The 20,052-nt window shown below is 42.4% G+C and overlaps 1 long non-coding RNA gene across 1 annotated transcript; it reads right to left on the bottom strand.

The window, feature by feature from the left end:
* Positions 1 to 278: 278 nt before the first annotated feature.
* Positions 279 to 17,183, bottom strand: LOC106994474 (uncharacterized). Its single transcript, XR_013416744.1, has 4 exons — positions 16,975 to 17,183; positions 1,696 to 1,819; positions 726 to 980; positions 279 to 407 (listed from the first exon to the last, which is right to left on the bottom strand). It is a non-coding gene; the product is annotated as an uncharacterized LOC106994474 (long non-coding RNA).
* Positions 17,184 to 20,052: the final 2,869 nt, after the last annotated feature.

Below are 20,052 nucleotides of genomic sequence, written 5' to 3'. Positions count from 1 at the left end.
ATTATTTAAATTTTGGTTTTCACTAGCCTGCTCATACTACATAGATTTGATAAATTTAATTTTTATTGTTCTGGCTAACCAACTCTAAAAATAATAAAAAACAGTGATCTATCACTGTGGCCAGTATGGTCTACGTTGGAGTATGGAACCACAGGGGAAAACAGAAACAAATGAAGCAGGATAGAATGATCAAAGGAGAGGATCAAAATCAAAACACACACCACCTATTGTTTTAGTCATTTGGGGCTGGTATGACAAAGCACCACAGACTCGATGGCTTATACACAAATGAGAAATTTATTTCTCACAGTTTGGAAGGCTGGAAATCCTACATCAGCATGCTGGCAAGGTTGCATTCTGGTGAGGGTCCTCTTCTGGATTGCAGACTACTGTCTTCTCATTGAATCCTCACATGGCAGAAAGAGGGCAAGGAAGCTTCTGGGGTTCTTTTTATAGGGGCACTAATTCCACTCATTAGGGCACCACCCTCATGACCTAATTAACTCCCAAAGACACTACCATCTAATACCATCGCATTGGGGGATGACATACAAATTTGTCAGGGAGAGGACATAGACATTGTCTGTTGCACCTATCATCTCTAACGAGAGTTTTCACTGATACTATGGTGAGGAGTGATTAATATTTGTCAGCAGAATCCTATTGTCAGTGGCTCTTAGATTATTTGTGAAGTCAAATACCACCTTGCAGTTTAATAAACTCACCTGGAAACCTCATCCCAGGTCTTACGGGAAGTCGATTCTCTCCCAAACTCCCTGAGATTTTTCTGGGCTTCCCATTCTCTTGGTACCTCTGGGTTTGATTTCTGGCTTCTGCTGAATTACCATTCTTCACTCTGCAGTATCTTGCAGCTGTTCCTTTATCTTCTTTTGGCACTGACCCAAGAATGGGTTACAGCTCCTCCTCTTTGATTTCCCATCCCAAATTCATGAGAGGCAGCTGTGTGTGGTAGACTGTTCCTGGCAATTCAAAGATAATGTTTGCCATATAGGGAGGCTACATGGCAAATATGCAATACTCTTTAGCAGCCAATTTAAAACTGAAAACTTGATTTCCTTGTTCTATTTCCACCAACCCAAATGTAAGCTTCCTGACATTTTGCTCAGCCTCCTCTCCCACTCTGCCTCCTGCCTTACCACTTCTCTCTTCTTCCCATACCTCCCAATAATTGCTTATACAGAATGATTTTGTGATTTTTTTTCTGCTCTTGGCTCTGCAGAATATGATTTTGTGATCTTTCTATTGTTTTTTCCCCCAACCTATACAGAGCCTTACCTACTACCCCTTAGGCATCTCTCAATATATTATTCTAAATAAAGACAATTACTTACCTAAAAAGAACTCATGTACCAGTTTGCAAAATCATAATTTCTATTTCCCACTACATTTCTATTTAGAGTGTGTATATATTTATGTTTCAGCTAACTATTTAATAAAATCAACATTGATCATTTTAATCCATGTGATTATTTCTTCTCATCTAAATATTTTGTTTTGTCATAAGATCTTAACACTTTAAGTCCAGGCACAGTGGCATATACTTGTAATCTTAGCACTTTGGGAAGCCAAAGTGGGAGAATTGCTTAAACCCAGGAGTTTGAAACTAGCCTGTGCAACATGTTGAGACTCCTGTCTCTACAAAAATAAAAATCAGCTGAGCATGGTGGCACATACCTGTAGTCCTAGCTACTTGGGAGGCTGAGGCAGGAGGATCACTTGAGCCCAGGAGGTTGAGGCTGCAGTAAGCTATGATGGCACTGCTGCACTGCAGCCTGGGTGACAGAGCAAGACTCCATCTCTAAACAAAACAAACCAAAACAAAACACTTTTAGTTATAGCTAATGATTGGTGCCCAAATGAGGTGATACTAAGCAACATAGATTGTCACCCCAGTGTTCAGGTTGGGACAATCAAAATAGTAGTTTTTAAGAATTATGTCTGAACTGGGCCTCAAAATATTCTCAGCTCATTCCTTTTAAATAATACATGTATTTTATACGTGTATATGTGGCCAATCTGAATGGAATACTTCTGAACAACAGCAAATATTGATGGTGCCTAAACTTTTAGAATCCCAGAAATACCCTCTTTTGCAAATACCTGAATTCATTCCTTCCGGCAAATATTTGTTAAGAGCCTACTGTGGGTCAGGCACTATGGTAAACCCTGAGGACTAATGGAGAAGAAAAGAGTTGAACTCTCTGCTCTTGTGGAGCTTATATTCTAGAGGGAAACATGGTCAATAGGAAGGAAATAGGAAGTTACATATAGTGGTAAGTTCTATGAAGAAAGTCAACATGGTGAGTTAATAAAGAACAGGTCGGGGGCGGTAGCTCATGCCTGTAATCCCAACACTTTGGGAGGCTGAGGCAGGCCCGCCTCAGCTTACAATATAACTTTATTGTAAAAATACAATAAAGTTAGCCGGGCGTAGTGGCATGCGCCTGTAGTCCCAGCTGCTTGGGAGACCGAGGCAGGAGAATCACTTGAACCTGGGAGGCAGAGATTAAGTGAGCTGAGATTGTGCCAGGGCACCTCCAGCCTGGGCGACAGAGTGAGACTCTGTCTCAAAAAAAAAAAACAAAAAAAAAAAAAAAAACAAGTAGTGGGTGGAGGGAGGTACTCTTGATAGGGTAGTTTCAGATGTCTTCCTTGAGCTTTGCTTGATCTGCTGAGAACTAAAAAACAAAAAGAGAGGGGGAAATCAGTTAAGATTGCATACGCATTCATTGAATTGACTGAAAAAAGAAAAGAGGCAATAGTCCTGGAAAAAGATGGTGGCTTGGACTAGGGTTGTGGCATTTGAAAGAGAAGAAAAAAGATATAGTCAAGATATATTTGGGAGGTAGATCCATAGTAATATTTGCTGGTGGATTATATATGTGGGATGTGAAAAACAAAATCAGGGATAACTTCTATGTATGTGGCCTGGGAGACTATATAGTTCATTTTGACACTAAGATGAAGAAGACTAGAAGAAGAACAGGTGGCCGGGCGCGGTGGCTCAAGCCTGTAATCCCAGCACTTTGGGAGGCCGAGGCGGGTGGATCACGAGGTCAAGAGATCGAGACTATCCTGGCTAACATGGTGAAACCCCGTCTCTACTAAAAAATACAAAAAACTAGCCGGGCGTGGTGGCGGGCGCCTGTAGTCTCAGCTACTTGGGAGGCTGAGGCGGGGGAATGCCGTGAACCCGGGAGGCGGAGCTTGCAGTGAGCCGAGATCACGCCACTGCACTCCAGCCTGGGAGACACAGCGAGACTCCGTCTCAAAAAAAAAAAAAAAAAAAAAGAAGAACAGGTTTGAGTCAGTGTTCCATTATGAACCTATAGGTTTGAAATGTCTCTTGGACTTTCAAATAGAAATATTGGTTTTATGGGGAATGGTTAGTGTGTGTGATATGGTTTGGCTCTGTGTCCCCACCCAAATCTCATCTTGTAGCTCTCATAATTCTCACGTTTTGTGGGAGGGACCCAGTGGGAGATGACTGAATCACGGAGCTGGGTCTTTCCCATACTGTTGTTGTGATAGTGAATGGATCTCATGAGATCTGATGGTTTTTAAAATGGGAGTTTCTCTTCACAAGCTCTCTCTCTTTGCCTGCTACCATCCACGTAAGATGCAATTTGTTCCTCCTTGCATTCTGCCATGATGGTGAGGCCTCCCTAGCCATGTGGAACTGTAAGTCCAATAAACCTCTTTCTTTTGTAAATTGCCCAGTCTCGGGTATGTCTTTATCAGCAGCGTGCAAATGGACTAATGTGGGCTGGAAATACATGTTTGGAGTAGTCAGCACACAGATGCTATTTAAAGTGTCAGAATTGAATGTGCTGTCTTAAAGAGAGAGATATACTTAGAGAAGAAGGCCCAAGACTGAGCACAGAGGCACTCCAACATATAGAGGTCAGGTAGAAAAATAGGAGACAGAAAAGGACTGAGAAGGAGTAGACAGTGAGGCAGGATAAAGCCAAGAGAGTGTGGTGCCTTGAAAGTCAAGGAAGAGTTGGTCAGCAATTAAGTTAGAACAGAGAGGCATGTCCACTACGTATTGTATACCCAGAGCAAGAATCTCCCTAGTCTATAAGCTTTCTTAGCCTGAAAATACAGGTTAGAAAGGGTTTATCACATCAACCCTTTCAGGAAAGATTTTGCATCCTAATTGGGTGCCTGAAGAGGCATCAGGTCAGGGCATGATCGTGTATTATGGGTTTTTCCAGGCTTGTGATTGAACATGCAGTGGTAGTCAGTGAACATGTGACTCTGAGCTGCCTCAATGCTGACATAAATGTGTTGGCTGATTGTTAGTAGATAATTCCAAAAGATCTCTGTGATGAGAACAAAGTGTAAAGACATGATTATAAAATTAGTATGGAAGTTTCACAATTTTCATGGTGAAAGCAGGATTGTCTTTGTCAAATTGTATCCAATTCTTTTTTGCAGAAGACATTGATCATTAGGAGTAAGGAGTGGGTACCTCTTTATCATCTTTGTGGGGTCCCTGTGGGTAAATCTAGCTCCCAATTGAAAGCAGAAGCATTGGTGGTGGAAAGAAACACAACTTTTCATTTTTACGTTACTATAAACAGTAATGACATTCTAGAAACCATTCCTGTCATTTCAAGTCCTGTGCCAATGTAGGATACAGCCATTTTGATAAAGGCTGTTTTATCATAGTCAAGTTTGCTGACACACAGCTTTGGCACAGCCATTTTGATGCCAAGAACATCTTGATGTGGCTGCCTTGATGTGGTTGTTTTGATATGGGAACATTTTGACTCTGCCTAAAAACAAATGAATAAACTTTCGCTTAGAAAAAAAGTATGTTTAAGTAATGCGCCTGAGAAATATCTTTATCCACTCCCTGAGCCCCTCTCACCCTTCAGCCCCCACGAATAGAAGCCAGACTGCAGAGGTAAACAGTAGGACCCTTGAAAGGAAAAAAAATCATCACTGTAGGGGAGAGAAGAGACTGGAACAGGGGACCTGACCCAGCAACACAACCTGAAGGAAAAGAAAGATGGTTCTGGTAAAGCCTAACCGTTTTCAAACCCATCCTGACACAGCTCCTTGAAGAAGTCATCCAACACATTCATACAACACCGAAAGGGGATCAAGGGGCTCTGCTGTAAGACAAACCTCACTCCCATTCAAGAGCTCACAGGAGCTGTGCAGGACTAGGCATTTCTCTGACAAGACATGTACCATTGAATGAAAAACAGCACCACTGAGCAGAAAGATTTAAAAAGCCACAGCACTGCACACCCAAACAGTAGGCAGCAACCACAGACTGCCAAGTGACAGAGTTGGCGGGGGGCGCATGGAGAAATCAGATGATTGAGTTTGGGGTTGATCTAGGGTTGACATTTTGTCATTTGGGTGTAACTAGACACTAGAGCGAGGGAAGCAAAATGCCTCAGGCTTGTTGTCCCACTCACACCATTAGGGATCTAAAGTGTCCTATCTTGTTGCCTCTAGTAGTTGAAAAGAGAATATAAATTGCCTTCCTCTAAAGTAAATCCTTTTCCTCTCTAATAATTCTCTCTTTAAGCAACAATAGAACTGAAATATTTACTCTGGGAAGCCAATTAAATCATTAATATGATTAATGGTATAATTTATCCAGTACCAGGTATTCATATCACTTAAGCTCATGAAATAAAATATTAAATATTTTTAAAAAGATGAATCTGTCTATTTCTGTCATCATTATCTCTTTAAATATTTGAAATGTCATTTAATTGAATTTTTAAATGTTCATGGAGAGTATTGAATGATATGTAATAGGAAAATCTATACGGTGCATGTGATTTGTTTTGTGGAAATATTAATTTCTCCTATCTCCAATGCCATTTACTTCATCTTCCACTGCAAGGATTTTCTGTTTTCTTTTCATTTCAGTCTGTTCTAAATACTCTGATTTTAATTTAGGTCAGCAAATACATATTAAATACTACTATTACCAGTCACTTTATTAGGTACTATAGAGGAAAAAAATATATATATATGAATCAGAAATATTCCCTGCCTTCAGGGAATATATTGAGGGAGACAGGTTTGACTTTTCGCAAAATACAAAATAAATAAAGATATCATTGGGCACTTTTCTTATGCATTTAAATATCATCTGATACATTTCAGGTGTGGTAAGCTAGCACAATCAAAGTTATTGGGACCACAATGACTGGAGCAATTAAACCCTGTCTGAAGGAAGAAAAGGAAAATGACATTTAACTCTATGAGCCTACTCTGTCATAAGCACTGTGCTAAATATTTTATGTAAATTATCTCATTTAGTCCTCCCAACAACCCAGTTTTACAAAGGATGAAAGAACAGCTCAGTAACATTAGGTAACTTTCCTAAGTCACACAGCTTGTTTGGTATGAAGACCAAATTCAAACCTAGCAGAAGCCATACTCTTTTCAGTCACCTCAAGGAAGGTAGTGGTATGGGTTACAGTTGAGTTAAGAGGACAACTGGCAGCTTCTGATTTAGACCAGACTGTAATGTCTGAAAGAAAGACTTTGGGTTAATAAAACTTTATGAAAAGGAGTAAAACAAATAGTAGTCATAATCAATCTAGATCCACCGCTGGGCAATTGGTGGGCACGTGATCACAGGGATCAAAATGACAATTTGTACACATGAATAAAGTGTCCAAGTTGTTGATGAAAGTAACAAAAGAGAGTAATAAAAACATAATGTTTACCTTTCAAAATGACTGTACCCATCCTTTAGCTTCTTGAATCTATAATGGAAGGTTACCTTTTGTTCCAATGAGAAAAATTAATAATAATAATAACATCTATTGAACGCTTACCAATGCTGGGCTTCATGCTAAATACATGTGCCCTACATAGATGTAGAATAGAGATTAAGATTTACAACAAGATTCAGCAGGTTCAAATCTTGTTTTCACCGCATGTTAGTTATTACCCGCTACAAGTTACTCAACCTCTCTGGGCCTCAATTCCTTCATCTAAAAAGTGAGGATGTGATAAATAAACACCTGGTAAAAGTTAGCGATTACGCAGGTGGGATATGTTTAACTACTGCACCAGTTGGAAAGGGAGTTTTCTTAGTACACTGGCCCATCAATAAGTCCAGGCTTTCTTCTTTGGGGCTCTCTGCACATAGGGTAAGCAGGACCAAGCAAAGTCTCAGAGCATGGTTGCCATCACTCCTGCTGGAAGGTCCTTGTGTGATGAGAGGATGTCTGTTGTAGAAGAGACACCCTCCACTAATGCCAAAGGCAAGTTGAGAGCCACAGGTGCCGAACAAAGCTCAGGGAAGTGAGGCAGACTGCTCCCACTTGTGCCTGGCTGCTCCAACAATACCCATCATGATATCTGTGATAGCCAGCCTCTGAAATAATTCCCAATGATCACCATCTCCTAGTATTCTCATTCTCATGCAAACCCCTTCCATATTGTACCAGAGATGGTTATATAATAAGACAGAAGAATGTGGCAGAAATGATGGTATGACATCTAAGATTAAGTAATAAAAGATACTGTTGCTTTCATCTTGGTCTCTTTCTCTTTTCTCTCCTTGTCTTTCCTCTCCTCTCTCTTAGATCACTCACTATAAGGAAAGCCAGTTACTATGTCTTGAACGTCCCTACGGAGAGGCCCATGTGGTGAGAAACTGAAGCCTCCTGCTAATAGCCATGTAAATGAGCTTGAAGCAGGTCCTACAGCTCCAATCAAGCCTGTAGATGACTGCAACCCAGCCAGTGGCTTGACTGCAATCTCACGAGAGGCTCAGAGCCACAAACACCCAGTTAAGCCCCTTTTTGACTCCTGCCCCTGAAACTGTGATATAATAAATGTTTGTTTTCTTTGACTACTAAGTTTTGGGGTAAATTGTTACAGAGCAATAGATAACTAATAGAATATCCCCTTTGCTGAGCTGTCCCTTATTCTTACGGGCTTGGTTCTGATTAAGTCTGGACTTCTCTCCAGTGACTCAGACACACACACACACACTTCTCTCAGCTTCTTTCTTTTCTCTCCAGAAAGGAGAGAGTCTTTTCTACTCTTCAGGGCCCATCAGTTGTCTCAGAGACAATTCCTCCCTTGCTATTGGCTTAAAATACATCCCCTGACATCCTTTTCTTAATGGATTTAGGGGGTGTCAAATTAGGAAGATACTTTTTGGGTTTTTTTTCCCCCACCAGTTCCACTCCCTGCTCTGCCCCATTTTCCTTCAAAGAATATACCACAAAGAACAGTTCCAGAAAGAGAATTAGTTAATAACTTAAAAGTTAATATATCAAAAAACATTATTACACCAAATATGTTACCTCCTTTAACAACCCTATGAGATAAGTGTTCTTATCATGACCATTTTACAGGTAAAAAGTTACCTTGCTTTTGATTACATGGATGGCAGGTGGCCCAACCGGGATTGAACCCCCAGGGTGACCACGTCCAGAGTCTGTGCTTTTAACTATCAAGTAATTCTACCTCCTTATACTAGTTATACTGATATAGTGACTATAGATTCTAAAGAAAAAATGATAGGCCAGGCACGGTGGCTCCCGCCTGTAATCCCAGCACTTTGGGAGGCTGAGGCGAGCAGATCATGAGGTCAGGAGATCGAGACCATCCTGGCTAACACGGTGAAACCCCGTCTCTACTAAAAATACAAAAAATTAGCCAGGCGTGGTGGCATGAACCTGTAGTCCCAGCTACTCAGGAGGCTGAGGCAGGAGAATCACTTGAACCTGGGAGGCGGAGGGTGCAGTGAGCTGAGGTCGTGTCACTACACTCCAGCCTGGGTGACAGAGCAAGACTCTGCATCAAAAAAAAAAAAAAAAAAAGGAAAAAATGAGATTTGTGGAGTCTGCATATTTACTGTAAATATATCACTTATAATGAATCATTAATTAATATTAATTTCAAGAAATCTTTTTAGGCTATGTCCCAACAAAGAGCTGATATGTCTACGTATGTTTCAAACTTAGCCGTGGAACAGGATAAAGTGCTTTCCCAGGCAAGCTTCTGGGTCTCATACAAAGCAAGGAATTTGTCTAAAAGTCTATGTCATAGTGAAGGAAGTCCTCCTACTTTACTCCAGACCCAGCTGGGCCCCTTGTAACATGTTCCCTTTCTTTCTCCAAAGCAGCATTCTCCCATCTTCTCCACTCTTCAGAAATCTTCAACCATCCCTCCCACCCACAAACATCAATCATGTCCCCATCACTCTCATGACTCAACACCCACTAATAGGGAAAATACAAGCCACCCGATGATAACCACTTCAACTTCCCACCACATGCTAAAGCCTGGCCTCCCACCAGACTATGGAAACATTCCTCTTTTCTGCAGCTAAGGCCCCTGCCTGTTCTTTGGATCTCAAACTCTTACTTTCTCAGGAATCTTGCCCTATTGATTTCTCCCTCTCTTCCTTCTCCACGTTTCCCTCTCCTACGACATTATTTCAATATTTAAAATGTTCAAATCTCTGCTTAGTAAATGCAAAACAAACAAAAGCCCTCCCATGGCCTCTGCTCTTTCTTTCTTCCCCTTTTCAACCAGTTTTCAGAAATTGTCTACACTTGGCGTCACTACTTTCCTACCTCCCACTCACTCCTCACCCCACCGCATTTCAGCTTATGCCATCAACACTTCTCTCAATCTGCTATCACCAAGGGCACCGATAAACTCCCTGTTGCAAAATCCCAGGGACACTGTTTACTCCGTTTATTTCTTCGCCTCTCAATGTTTGACACTACTGTTTCTTTTGAGCTGCTCTCTTTGCTTGGCTGGATTTTCTTTCTACCTCTCTGGCTCTGCTTTTCTTGTGTGCTCCTCTTCCCCTGGCCATCTTTTCCCCTTGGTGTTCTGTACTGGGGCATCTTCATTTCTCAATCTACACACTTTCCCTGGGTGGGATTATCTATTCCTTTGGCCTAGATTACCATCTATTTGCCTATGACTCCCATATTTATAATTCTGGCCTAGATCTCCCTTGTGAGCTTATATACCTCAAATATGTACATACCTAAAATATGTACATATCAACCTGCCTCCTGGACATTTCCACTTAGATATCCTACAGCAGGGGCCCCCAACCCCTGGGCCTTGGACTGGTTGCGGTTTGTGGCCTGTTAGGAACCGGGCCACACAGCAGAAGGTGAGCAGCACCATGAGCTCCCGTTACTGCCTGAGCTCCATCTTCTGTCAGAGTAGTGTGGAAATTAGATTCTCACAGGAGCACCCACCCTATTGTGAACTGCACATGCGAGGGTTGTATGCTCTTTATGAGAATCTAACTAATGCGTGATGATGTGAGGTAGAACAGTTTCATCCTGAAACCATCCCTCCACCCCACCAATGAAACCGGTCCCTGGTGCCAAAAAAGCTGGGGCTGTCATATAGGCACTTCAAACTCAATTGCTCCAAATTCACCTGCTTTTGCCTCCTAACCTGCTCTTTCTCTTGGGTTTCCACACAACCAGTTGCCTAAGCCTAAAATGTGGGTGTCCTTCCTAAATTATTCTCCCTCATATGTGCCCCATTCCTTTTTTTTTTTTTTTTTGAAATAGGGTCTCTCTGTCACTTAGGGTGGAGTGCAGTGGCACAATCATCGCTCACGGCAGCCGTGACCTCCTGGGCTCACATGATCCTCCCACCTCAGCCTCCAGAGTAGCTGGGACTATGGGTGTATGCCACTACCCCCAGCTAATTTTCTTTTTCTTATTTTTTTTTTTTTTAGGAGATGAGGTCTCTTGCTATGTTGCCCCAGCTGGTCTGAAACTCCTGGCCTCAGGTGATCCTTCCACCTTGGCCTCCCAAAGTGCTGGAATTAGAGGTGTGAGCCACCACCCCATTTCTAATCAAGTTTGACAATATCTCTTAAATATACCTGGAATCCATCCACTATTTCCATGTTTACTACTACTGTCCAGACCAAGTCCCCATCTCCTCTACCCAGAATTACTACAGGCATCTCCCAACTGATCTTGCCTCCAGTTTTCCCTTCCCTAATTCATTCTACATCCTGCAGCCAGAGTGATCTTTTCTTGAGATAGGGTCTTGCTCTGTCATCCAGGCTGAAGTGCAGTGGTGTGATCATGGCCTACTGCAACCTTGACATCCCGGATTCAAACAATCCTCCCACGTCAGCCCCCGAGTAGCTGGAACTACAGGTGCACAACATCACACTTGGCTAATTTTTAATTTTTTTTTGTAGAGACAGAGTCTTGTTATGTTGCCCAGACTGGTCTTGAACTCTTGGGCTCAAGTGGTCCTCGTGCCTTGGCCTCCCAAAATGCCGGGATTACAAGCATGAGCCACTTCATCTGGCCCAGAATGATCTTTATAAAGTGTAAATCCTTCAGGATGGAGCTCTGATTTCCTGGTGTGGCATGTGTGGCCTCTCATGACCCAGTCATCTTTTAGCAAGCTCTCCTTTGTTCCCTTCCCACTCCAGCCTTCTATCCAGCCTTGATGAACTGATTCTGGATTTTCTGCTAGAAAGCTGTCCTTAGTCTCAATAAGATAAAGTCTTACTAATGCTTCCTCTGGGGTACCTCCTCTTCTCTATCAATCTCCATGTTGTCTATGTTTCTGCCTACTGTGGATGAAGTTAAAGTACTTTCTCAGACAGGCTCTTGAGTCTCACACAAAACAGGCAACTTGTCTAAAAATGTATGTCATGATGGTGGGTAGCTTGGGTCAATATATCTTTTAAATGTTTCCTGCTTTTCTACACCTCCTTCTCTCATAGTTCATATTTTTCTTCTCTCTTTGCCTCAAGGCATGTGAGGCCATGGTAATCAAATATAGCTGGTCCTCAAACAACATTGTTTCATTCAACATCATTCATTACAATGTTGATGAGAAAAATAATTGATTCTCAGACCAGGTGACTGTCTGTGTGGAGTGTGCATACTCTCCCATGTCTTCCTGAGTTTCTCTAGGTACTCCAGTTTCCTGCCATATCCCAAAAATGTGCATGCTAGGTGAACTGGCATGTTTTTAGTAAAGACAGGGTCCCCCTATGTTGCCCAGGCTGGTCTCAAATTCCTGAGCTCAATCTATCCTACCACTCAGTCTCCCAAAGTGCTGAGATTATAGGCTTGAGCCACCATGCCCAGCCTGCTGTTATTACTTCTAAAGTCAGATACTGTATCATTTATCCCCATACGGTTATTTACTCATTATTTATAAAATGAATATTTGTGTCTTAAACCAAAATTCTTAACATTAACCAGTAAGTGAACATTAAATCTATTACACTAAGCACTTTGCATAAAAATTATACCACCTTGGTTGCTGGTCACTCGGAGCTTTTTGAAAATGAGGTCATTCTATTTCTACCCAAGCACTCAGGGAATTATATTCCCTTGAGGAAGGAGGTCTGAATCAAACAGGACACCTCAAGGTTCCTGAAGGCGTCATGACTGAGACTGAGGTAATGTCTTCTTTACATAAACGTGACTGTTTAAAGCAAGTAAACATCAAGATAACTGTTTTAACTTGTTTTCCAGTAATTTAAGAGGACTGGGCCCTCGGTTCTTCCAGTGTCACAGACACCTGCAATCTCACGCATCCTGCCTTAGGAGAGGGCTGAGTTCTGCAGGTGCTTTCCTCTTCCAGAGTTACAGAAGCCAGGCCTTAAGTTCAAGCTTCACAAGCTTGGGATTTAAAAGTCAAGTTTTTGGCTCACGCCTGTAATCCCAGCACTTTGGGAGGCCGAGGCGGGCGGATCACAAGGTCAGGAGATCGAGACCACGGTGAAACCCCGTCTCTACTAAAAATACAAAAAATTAGCCGGGCGCGGTGGCGGGCGCCTGTAGTCCCAGCTACTCGGGAGGCTGAGGCAGGAGAATGGCGTAAACCCAGGAGGCGGAGCTTGCAGTGAGCCGAGATCGCGCCACTGCACTCCAGCCTGGGCGACAGAGCGAGACTCCGTCTCAAAAAAAACAAAACAAAACAAAAACAAACAAACAAAAAAAAGTCAAGTTTTAATAACAGAAGTAGTGCCTCTAGATGCTTAGTTTGTTTGGTCAGGGGAGAGAAAGAAACAGAATAGTATTGTATAACAGCGTTGGATTTGTTTCCAAGGACACAATGTAAGAGGGAACTGAGGTGACTTAAGAGAAGTTTCAGAGTAGGAGGAAAAGCTGGAACAGGCATATTTATAGCACCAACCTGCCATGTATATATGTAAATAAATAAATGTGCATCCTACTCTTTTTACTGCTTGTCTTCCTTATTGGCCTCCTACCTCTTGAGGGGTTAGACAGACACCGACACAGTATTTCTGTCTCCACAAAGAAAGGCTGGCGTCTAGGGAAATGACCTTGATAGACAACTACAAACACAATATCAATCAGAGCAATGTGCTCTTCACTGTGCCCCGTTCCCAATATTCCAAAACAACCCCAGAAGAGAGGCAAAAAAAAAAAAAAAGCACAATCACTGGCCATCTAACAAGTGTGCATATACAGGTAAAATATTCTAACACGGTCCAAAAATGACCCAACTCCTGCCTCCAAAGAAAGTGATTTTTAAAGATCGGCTAACTCCTAACAGATTTCACAGGCAGTGCTTCTCCGCCAAATGGTTTCTGTCTTGGTATCATAGAACAAGGTGTTAAGGAAGATAAGTCAGGGATTTAATCCACATATAACTAGACACCTTTACTCTTTGTAAATAGTGACACAACCTTTACTCCTAGGACAGCTGTCTTGCAAAGAGCTGTGCTCCAGAGAGTCTGGGGCAGAAAGGGAAAATGAAAAATGAGTACCAGCCTATTGTCAGTAATGGGAAAAGAAAGTACCAACTCACAATCACAGCCTATTGGCAATAAGAGTGGCACATTACATTACTTTGTCCCACACTCTCATTGGACCTGAGCATTATTTTTTAAGTCAAGTGAATACTTGATTTCAAAAAGACCAGTATTCTAAATGTTGCCCAAATAAATGTCCTCAAACAGACGTTCCTGCCAGTGCAAAAAATATTTTCTGTGTGAAGGTTGAACACGGAAAGGGGAGCCCCTTGTTGCTGCTTGCATAAGAGCCTCTGTGGACAATTTAGCTGCTGTTTTACAAGTCAAAGCTGGCCTTTCACAGGCAGCATTGGTGCCTCCATGTGAGACTGGAAAATTGAGCTGCTCTTTCTCCGCCTCTAGTGACCTGCTGAGTAATAAAGGTTTGTGGAGTTGCTTTGTTTCTTTCTCTTTTTTGTTGTTTTAAAATCAGAGCTAAGCTGACAGTCTTCATGAGGATGGTGGGGAGGGCAAGGGCAAGTTAAAATCCACCTCCAGCTCCCCGGGGAAGGAAGAAGCGGAGAGGCTCATTCCTGTCAGCAGGTGTGAGTCAGACACACAGGGAGCAGCAAAATTGAGTAAGAAGGTGCCATTTTGTCGTCAATGTTTCCACCACCACCGCACAGAAATAAATAGTTTGAGAAAATGATCCAGCATGAAAGAAAGATCTGGTTGGGAGTCAGACAGAATAGAAAGTCCCCATGGAATGCTGCTTCATTACGCAATCCTTCCTTTCACCGAGGGATTCCAACTTTTGGCGGAACCAATTTGACAAGCAAGGGCTGACAGCCTGGGAACCAGCAAAGCTGGTCTCCAAAGTGATTAGTCACTTTGAAGCTTGGTCCTACCATTGAATTGTTACTTGGTATAAGAAGGAGAACTCGGTTAGCCTTGAGTCTCGGTTTTTAAGTCTGGAAACTGGGATCAGTAATCTTCACCAACAGATGAATGTTTCTAAGTAATGCTTGGGTTGGAGACACCATCATTCCCCTTTTTAACTATTCCCCCAAATGTTCCTGGAGACACTCTTTTTCTCTTCCTGTGTATTTTACACTGAAGGTTTGCCTTTCCCTCTCTGCTCACTGCTGGAGGGATGGTGAATGGCTCGATGTTTAGATATCCCACACTAACTTAGCTTCAAAGGAACCTAAATATACTCAGGACAGAATTGTCCCATAAATGGCTATGAATGTTACCAATTTCATAATGGAAAAGACTGGAAATTAACCTGGCAGTTTTCTTCTATTATTCTTCATTTTTGTATGCTTCAGCTTTAACTGTTTAGTAAGTTATGCATAGTTTATTTGGAAGATATTTTGAAAGGAGGACCTAAAATATAGTTCATCCCAGACAGTGGGAGGGTTATCTATAATTCCTTCCACTTGTTTCATTATAAAATCCAGAATTTTAAACACAGAACTCTACCAACTATTATTTTACAATTTAGCGGCTCTCCATTGAATATATATTTTTGGATGCCTACTCCAGACTTACTAAAGAAGAATCTCTTAGGATCTTGGGCAAGTATAATTGTGAAGGCGTCCCATGTGATTCTGATCCACACACTTGGATAAGAACCATGGATAAGTTACTTGGATCAAATGCACCCCAAGTGACCCTGGTGCACCCTTCCCTTTCTCCACTGATGCTTTTTCCTTCCTCTCGGTTGCTCAGGCCAAATGCTTTGCAGTTGTCCTTGATGTAACTCTTATTCTTGCATTCCACATCTAATCTATCAGCAAATCTTGTTGGCTCTACTTTCAAAATATATCCAGAAAAAAATATATATGTTTACATACCTAGGATTAATCACTTTTGCTGATACACTGTCCTAGTCTATTTTCTACAAGGCAGCCGGTATGGTTCTGTAAAAATTTAAATGAGATCCCTTCATTCCTTTGCTCAAAAATCTCCCATGGTTCCCTCTTTTGCTCAGAGTCAAAGGCAAAGTCCTTACCATGGCACACAGGGCTCTGCTGAGCTGGAGTCTGTCACCTCTCTCCACTCTCCTCCTATGCTCTCCTACTCCAATCATAGCAGCCTCTTTGTTGTTCTAGGCACATTTTCTTCTCAAGTCATCTACATTGGCTCTTCTCTCTTTTGGAAAAGTTCTTCTCCATAGATGTCTACATGGCGAACTCCATCACTTCATTCATTCATTCATTCATTCATTCATTCATTAGAAACAGGGTCTTGTTACCCAGACTGGTCTTGAACTTCTAGCCTCAAGTGACCATCTCACCTCTGTCTCCTGAGTTGCTGGGATTACGGGTGCAAGCCACTGCACCCAGCTTTCCATCACTTCCATCAAGTCTTTTTCAACTGTCACCTCAATGACCACCTCATGGTTACCCTAACCACCCTAATTGAATTGCAACCTGCCTCCTTCACCACAACTCTTCCCAGTTGCCCTTATTTTTATCTATATTTTCCCCCCAAAGCCCTTATCAGCTTTCAATATATTATATAACCTACTTATTGTTCTTTATCTTCCTCAGCTAGACTATAAGCCCCACAAGGGCAGGAATCTGTGTTTGTTTCATCCACGAATATATCTGAATCACCCAGAATACTACCTAGCATGTACTCAATAAATATTTGTAGAATTCGATACATAAAGATTTTTAAATCCAGAGAGAGCAAACCAGGTAAGTGATACACCTTACAGAATGCTGCCTCAACACGTTTGCTCCTAATTGGGTTTGCTGCTATGGGGACAATCATAGCTTATATATTTTAAGACTTTTGTGGTGCTATATCTTACAAATGCCATAAAATATGCTACTCCTGTTTTGGAAGTCAAGAACTAAGAGTTGTTGAACTACTTCTACAAGAACAGCTCACAACCAAATCTATATCGTTGCTGGAAATTTCACTTTAGCAGCACACCCGCATGTTCAGAGTGAAATAGAATAAGGCATTAGTCCTGTGACCTCCAGTCTCTACCAAGTCAGTGGGAGTTAAAAGCCAAATTGTCGGAGCGTCCTTTTCTGAAGTGAGTTAGTACTGGAAACTCAAATGCCAAAAAAGAGAGAGAGAAAGAGAGAGGGAGGAAGGGAGAGAGAGATTATACTTCACATATCTATTTTTATGTTATCGGGCTTCATCACAATCTCCCCCTAAAACTGTTAACCCAGCAGGACAGAGAGATCTCAGCAGCCCTCACTTACCTGGTGGAAACCACGGTCTCAGAAAGCCCTCCGCCTTCCCCCCTCACAGGACAATGCTCCTAATTAGCTTCACCATATTTCCCAGAGAACAAAAGCTCCCCACCCCTTACAGGAAAAGCTTTTGCAGGAGATATCTCACTGGGGAAGCGCCAGGCACACAACAGGGAGAGGAGAACATACAGGCTGTTCTGAGCTCTGCAAAGAGACACAAACTCTGGATTCTCTAGGGAGTCTCAGAGGTTAGCCCAGCACATTTTTTCTCCACGTGACAAGCACGTGCTTCACATACCCTGAGGTGGCCAACTTCAGAGGGTCCCTTTCTTCCTCTCTCTCCTTCAGTCACTAGCTGGGGGGCTGGGGTTAGAAACCTTGGGGGTGGCAAAATAAGCTGGAATAATCTTTAGAATTGAGTATCTGAGAAGCAGTAGGAGAGGAACAGGGAGTTTATTTCAGGTGACAGACATAGAGCAGGCCCCTATTTTTTTTTCCTGAGACTAATAATATTTCTGGAATGAGGATGCTTGAATCATATGTCTCTTCATACCACTGTGTGGGAAGTCTCAGTTATGAGCCCAATAATCAAAGACATGGTGGTGCTTTGAAGACTTGGTGGGGGGCTTGCAAAGGCGTCTAGAAGCATGCTGGGGGGAGTCTTGGGGGGGGGGCAATGTGTTTACAAGTAAAAAGGGCGATTAAGGAAGAAAAAGACTGCTTCACCTTAGCCTGTTTGGGGCCAAAGAAGACGGGGCTGAAAAGTCTCCTCTCAACAGTTTTTTTCCTCCCATTAAACGTGTTTTTTGAAAAACAGAGGAAAAAAAATCTTGTTTCAGTGCCTCTTCCTGAGTAAGTTCACTGTCAGGAAAGGAAAATCCAAACGCTCAAATATTCTATTTTTGTGTCCAGAGGCTCCAGCCCCTGCACACAGACTCTTCCTCACTCTGAAGGAAAGGAAACTGGGCGGGAGAGCCCTCTGTCACAGAGGCCGGAATTGAGGAACCTGTGTCCCTCCAAGGCCTGTTCTCCATACACACGGCTTCCATTTTAGGAAATGAGGATATAGTGCAGGCTGCTTTGGGATTGGCCTGAGGGTGGAGTCAGTGGTTTAAAAAAAAAAAAAAAAAAAAAAAGTTCTCCTTTGACTATTCTCCAGGCAAGCAGCAAGCGTGGAACTAGACTTTAATTAAATTGGGAGGTTTAAATGGCCGCATTAGTATTACACTTCCTCTGGTCATTAAAGTTTACTGCCATCACCTGCTTCTCAGCTACCATGTAGATAAGGACGTGAGGCCTGATTAAGAGTTTTACATTTTGATGTGTGAGCAAAGCGAAAGCCGTAAGTCAGTCATAGCAGTAATAAAACAGCAGTTACCTAGGAAGATAAAGCCCCTCTTTGTACATTCCACATTAATTTTGTGCACTGATCCATACATTTGTCTGTAGTTTTCCCCTCTGCATTGCCTTTATTTAATTAATTTTTTTAAACAGACACATAATAATTGTGTATATTTATAGGATACATAGGAATATTGCAATACATATAATGTACAGTGATCAGATCAGGATAATCAGCATCTCCATCATCTCAGATATTCATCACTTCTTTGTGTTGGGAACATTCAATAGGCACTGCCTTTAAACGGTGACAAGTGCCAAGGGCGTCCAACCTGGGGACTGGGGTTTGGACCACTCTCCCTCACAATCCAGTGTGACTCTGCTTCCTTCTGCACTTTACTAGAAATGGCCTTTTTCAAGGACCTTAAGGGACACAGAGAAGGGCAGTCCAGCTTGTGACAGTCACATTTTTAAGCTATTCCTGCTTCCTCTGCTATCCAGCATGGGAAGCAGACCTTAAAAACAGACCTCAGTTTGAAAAGGTTTCAAGGGAAGCTGGTGAATGGGGATGGAGGAAGGAAACCGGAAAGGTCCAATTAAAGAGAGACTGATTCCTATGACTTTGCTTGTTTACTACTACTCCAAGGTAGCACTGATCCTGGCATAGGCAGGTCCTCCTAAAATGCAGATCTCATTAGGGAACCACCATGCTCTTAATCCTTCAGTGGTTCCCCAGTGCCCAGAGGATGATGTCTAGGTAGCCCAGTTATGATTTACAAGACTCCTCATGAGTTGGCCCCAGTCTACTGTGTGCTCTCCATGCTGTTCAGCACACCCCCGATACCACTGGGCCAGCCCTACTGCCTTTCTTTCAGTTCCTCAAATATGCTGTTTCCTATCTTCCCCAGCCTTCAAACATGCTCTTTCTCCCTCTGCTCCTAACTCTTCCTTCCTTCCATTGGACATTTCTACCCCAGGGAAGCCTTCCATTACCACCCTGGCTCTGGATTAGGCTTCTCTCCTGTGAACTCCCATAAATCTCCTGCTTTACCTACCACACAACACACTGCTCTGGAATCATTATGCCTGTCTCTCCAGCTGAACTGTACACACATGAGGGCAGCACTAAGCATTTGCCTTGTCCAGCGTTGTATGGTAGTGCTGTGCAAGTATTTGTTGAATAAATGGTACTGTGCCAATATGACAATTGAAAGCCCAGTGGTACTTCCCAGATTTGCATTCCACATGTTTATTTAAGTCACTGCTGAGACACAGGAAGGGCCCTGAATTAGACATGTGTTGTAATTAGGCTGCCCTGACCTCCTCTTATCCCTTTCACTTTATTCCAAGGCCCTCTCTCATCCCACCTTTTCCACGATGCCTTCTCAGGGATCCTGGTTTGCAGTTATCCCAGTCAGCTTAGGGGCTACTCCCTATGTGTACATTTACTGGCAAATATCTGTGTCAGATTTTGTAATTAAAAAAATTTTTTTAATGTTCATTTGAAAATTACTATTAATTATAATTACTTTTAAATGATTTTACAATTTTGTCTTATCTTTTCCAGGTTTTTCTTTTTTTTTTTTTTTTTTTTTTTGAGACGGAGTCTCGCTCTGTCGCCCAGGCTGGAGTGCAGTGGCGCGATCTCGGCTCACTGCAAGCTCCGCCTCCCGGGTTCACGCCATTCTCCTGCCTCAGCCTCCCGAGTAGCTGGGACTACAGGCGCCCACAACCGCGCCAGGCTAA

Source organism: Macaca mulatta, chromosome 1 (genome assembly GCF_049350105.2).
Source record: "Macaca mulatta isolate MMU2019108-1 chromosome 1, T2T-MMU8v2.0, whole genome shotgun sequence".
Classification (NCBI taxonomy): domain Eukaryota; kingdom Metazoa; phylum Chordata; class Mammalia; order Primates; family Cercopithecidae; genus Macaca; species Macaca mulatta.
The sequence above is the reverse complement of the archived record's forward strand: the minus strand, read 5'-3'. Positions and strand labels throughout refer to the sequence as shown.